Source organism: Triticum aestivum, chromosome 4A, assembly GCF_018294505.1.
Source record: "Triticum aestivum cultivar Chinese Spring chromosome 4A, IWGSC CS RefSeq v2.1, whole genome shotgun sequence".
Taxonomy (NCBI): domain Eukaryota; kingdom Viridiplantae; phylum Streptophyta; class Magnoliopsida; order Poales; family Poaceae; genus Triticum; species Triticum aestivum.
In genome coordinates, this window is record NC_057803.1 from 750598584 (window position 1) to 750603427 (window position 4844).

Consider the following 4844-nt stretch of genomic DNA (forward strand, 5'->3'; position numbering starts at 1 on the left):
AGAGATTTGTTTGTGGCATGAGGTTATGTACAGATGTACTTATAATTCTAAAATGTATGGATAAGTTGCTGCTAGATGTGTGTATATTTTGTACGTTTCCATTGAAGGGTGTCTGTTCCATTATAGATAACCAAACATGAATTTGCGTTAGTCTTTTTGTCAGGCCACAATCACAGTTTCAGGCTTCCAGGTGTTGTGTGTCGGACTTGGCTTAACATATGCCCAGATTTATCAGGATGTATGCCATTTTGTAGGTAAGGTCATTCTATGTCGGAGAATGTATCAAGGTAGCCAGTGCAAGCTGATTTCTATTTGGCTGCATTAACATCATAAGGCCCGCAAATTAGCATGAAGTCTCTTTGTTTCTTGATACAATGCATTTCTGACGGACAATAAAATTATATTGTCTTCAATTATTATGAGACAAATCTCATCAGACTATATGTTCTTTTTCTTTTTATGTTAGCCGTGCATTCCTTCCAATTTCCAAAAAAAGAATCTAATTCGTAGGGGAGAACCGGAGATAATCCACAACAGAATAATTTGTTGAATTTCATATAATCGCATTAAACGTTCAAACAAACCTATATTATATTGCTTTTAATGGTTTACTATTTTTCACTCTATGATCCTCCTATGTAGCGCTATAAGTTCCCGCCGCAACGCGCGGGTGATCATCTAGTTATGGAGAACATCGCTCCAGTTCTTGAGCTGAGAGCAGATCAGGATTGATTATTTTGACGAGCTGACAAATTCCTCAGTGATGGCCAATTCTTGGCAGTTAGTTTTAAATATTGGGGTTAGAGCATCTCCAGCCACGCCCCCAACAGGCCCCCAGGACAGTTTTAGCGCCGGCGCGCAAAAAACGTTTTGCGCCGGTTTGGGCCGAAACTGGCGCCGGCAGACCCAGGCCAAACCCAGCGCGCTGGGGTGTGCCTGGGGCGCCGTGGAATACGATTTTGGTGCGAACTAGAATGGGCCCGCCGAGTCAGCGACCACGCCGCTTCGTCGTCCTCAGCGCCTTGGCTCCTGCGGGAATCAATGCCAAGGCTGCCACGCTGCCGCGCCGGTCAGCCTCGATTGATGCCTCATGGGCGGCGCAGTGAAGGCACCGCGATGCGCGTCCCGTCCGTTCCCGCCACGCGTCACCCGGCATGCAGGTTTTCACCGCCCCGCTTCGCCTATAAAAGCCGACCTCCCCGCCGGTGAACGCCATATTCGCCACAACTCGCCTTCTCTCTCGCCTAGTCTCACCACAGTAGCAACTCGCCCCCCTCTTCCCACGCCGACGAGCAATGGCTGAGCGGTGCCCCGGTGACGCCGCGGCGGCGAACGGCTTCGGCCCCCGCCGTCTCCATGAGGACGAGGCGCGCCACCTCTATGAGGCCGACTATTCAGTGCCCACAGACATGCGGGTGGCGGGCTCGTGGAAGTTGAGCGCCGGCGGCATCCCGATACCCCCGATGCCCACCGGGGCTGAACGGCGGGCCGTGATCGCCCGCATCCGTTCATCGCTGTCGGAGGAGCAGCGGAACGAGCCGAGGTACGCCGCCGATAGCCAGACGCTATGGAAGATGTACTTCGACCACCACCGCGAAGACCAGATCGCCTCCGCCAATGGCAGCATCCCCTGCGGCTGACTCAACGCCGACGGGCGGCGCGAATGGTGCGGCATGCCCGGCCGCACCCTCGAGGCCTTCCTCGACCACATCAAGACCGGCACCACGCTGCGCCTCGAGTACCCGACGCGCACGTCCTTCTCTCACCGCCGTGGCAGCTCCTGGACGCCGTGGCGAATGGAGGCGGTTACCTCTTCATCGTCGGGCTCCGGTTCGCTCTCCTCCGGGTCGCCGACGCTCCGCCCCGTCAAGTCGGAGCCGCAGGAGACGCCGCTTGGGCACCCTCGTCATCAACAAGGGTGGCCGCCCCTCCCCGCGTTTCCTCCGCGTCGTCCGGCCGAAGACCGAGCCGGGGTTGCTCATCGTCAGGAAGGGGCACGCGGAGATGGCCGCCGCCGACGAGACTGCCCTCAGGTGGGCGAAGGCGGACTACGTCGGCCAGCAGGTGGCGCGCCAGCGCCTGGTCTATGCGGGGATCAAGGCCCGGCGCCGCGGACGCGAGGAGGGCGGCGTCGTCGTCCTCGACAACAACGAGGAGGACGCGCCCGGGACGTCCAACCCCCCGCGCGTTGGCGACCCTTGTCAGGAGTGCAGTAGGGACGGCGGCGGCTCTGGCGGAATGCTAGGCGACGACGACCACGACGATGGCGTCGGCGGCGACTACACCCAGTTCTACAGGCTCCTCGGCATGTAGAAGGCGGGCTGCGGCCCCGACGTAGTAGGCCTAGGCGTAGTTTGTTTGTTTTTTCTGTTTTTTGTACAAATTTGAATGAAAAATCACCGAGTTTGTGCCAAATTCGTATTAGGTCGCCAAGTTTGCGCCGATTTTGGGGGCAACCTGAGGGTGGCGACTGGGAAAGCAATCGCCCCCACGCCGAAAGTAAACGTCGTTTAAGCCCCAGGCGGCGCTTTCTCGGCTTCCTGGGTGGCCGAACGGCTGGACATGCTCTTAGCAGTTGGTAAAGTGCCACCATGGACTGAGAAGCCAATCTGATGAAGGGTATGGAAGCAAAAATAATGGTAGATACCCTAGTTCATTTTTTTCACTGAAATTCGTTGGATTGCTCATAAAGTTGATGCACATTATGCTAGGTGAATGAAATGTGATCAATAAAGCTAATAAATAATTACCTATTGGTTGTAACTCATGGTGGGCAGGCCTCACGAGCTTTGCTCGGACACATGAAAGCTCGGTGTGCCCACGGGGCGAACGGGTCGATCCGACTCAGCACTTTGTGCCCCTGAGTGTTCATGCATCGACACACAATACCTCTCCCGCTTCCCCGCACGTTGAGCTCGAGGTTTGGTCCATGGTCCGAGCAAATAAATGTTGTCCACACCTTTCTCTTTTTTCTTGACAACAGAGGTCGAAGATCCAAGATTAAAGGGCCGCTAGATAGATCATATGCCCCACCTTTGTTGCGGGTAAGGAATAAATATTGATAAAATCCCCGATTTGTAAACTGAAGTATTTCTCTTTACTCCGTAACACAAATATCTAAATGGAAAAAAGTCACACCAATGCCTCTTATCTAGAGCATGAAAGACAATCTGGTTGTTGTGTCATAGCAAAGTCCACCCGAGAATTATGAAAAGTCGAGCGACATCATGAGACATTCTAGACAGAAATGGTGGTCGTGCCAGATGATAGGCTTGGCGGCAGCAAGGTAGTCATGCACGTTTGGAGCCCATGGATCGTGGCCATAGAGCCACGTGCCTGGAGCAGCTGGCTGGTGCGGCCTTTTGTTGGAGTGGTGCAGCCAACATCAGGAACAACTGTGGAGGCTCTCATGCGCTTCTTGGCAGAGAAGGAGCAACCAGTTGAATGTTTAGATTGCCATGGTGGTTCCCAGGCTTCCCTGTTGCACATCCGCTGCAATGAACCAGGGTAGAGCAGGTGCAGGAAGAGTTAGAGCAGAGGAGAGTGGTCCGACGAGATGCATAGAGGAGGCGAAGAGCCATCAATTTACTTTAAATTTCATGCAGAAAACCTGAAGCATAGTAGCATAACTGAATATTCATTTATTGAAAAACCATAAAACACAATAAGTTGACACATTTTATTGGATACTGTATCCAATTATTACAAAATGACGAGCACATTTTCGCAAGGAAATGGCACACCATCGAAACCCTTACTGGAAATATATGGAAAGGAATGGAACCCCGGGAGCTATCACACCTTTTCGATAGATGCAAAGAAACAAAATTAAGATTACACGGTACTGGACGGGACATGATGTCCAATTATTCAAGACAACAAGAACATTTCGACTATCTCGGCATGAAATCCCGGCGTATAGACTTTCTTATGCAATAGCTGCGGCAAATTCAACATCCTTGGTACATACACGATCGCATCCAGTTGTGCAATTCTCTATGACATCTTTCTCTTGTTCACCTACGATGACGGCATGGAAGATAGCTTGCATTAGAAACAATCATTTATAGACAACGAGCAGCAATAAGATAGTCAGATGCATGTAAGGATTTAATCTTACAAGTGTTTGTGGTGTTGCAGATGGAGGACATGCATCCCAACTTGCAATACTCAATGACTTCTGCTTCGTTTGGGAAAACAAACCTCGTGTGTTTAAATATAATTCTTTGTGCTTGAGAGGAAAATAGAAGAATGGAAAGAATATGTTTACAGTTTACCTGCTTCCGGGTAAAGATTGAAGCGATCACAAGGACTCACACACTTGTCAAGAATTTTGCAACCACACAAGCTTGCACATGTTTTGCGAGAGGCACCCGTGACACGGCATGCGTTATAGCAGTTTCTTCCCGAGATGGAACAACAACAGCTCTTGGCTTCTACCTGGGCCTGCAGCATGACAAGAATTGTTATGACTACTCCCATAATCACACTCTTACGACTATTGGTTGCCATATTCTCCGTGTATGTTTACCTCACAAAACTTGCTGATGATCTAAGACTTGCATGCGCTCTATTTATAGGACATATGGCATACTACACCTACATGCATCTCATAGCCACAAGGCAACCCTACAATTATGTGTATTATATTGGTGTTTGTCATCATGTGGAATTCACATCACATGATACACACATGCGTGTGTGTCCACTACGCTTAGAATTTTATGGCACATGCACTGGTTTTGAAACTTTAAAGCCCATGTGTATATATGTAATGGGATTAATCAAAGACGGTTGGTGGGAATAACCACCCTTCTTCTCAACACTAGACCAATACTTAGTAA

The 4844-nt window shown here is 50.5% G+C and overlaps 1 long non-coding RNA gene across 1 annotated transcript; it reads right to left on the reverse strand.

The window, feature by feature from the left end:
* Positions 1-3618: 3618 nt before the first annotated feature.
* LOC123083637 (uncharacterized) lies at positions 3619-4528 on the reverse strand. Its single transcript, XR_006439340.1, has 3 exons — positions 4278-4528; positions 4121-4180; positions 3619-4020 (listed from the first exon to the last, which is right to left on the reverse strand). It is a non-coding gene; the product is annotated as an uncharacterized lncRNA (long non-coding RNA).
* Between the last annotated feature and the right edge of the window lie 316 nt (positions 4529-4844).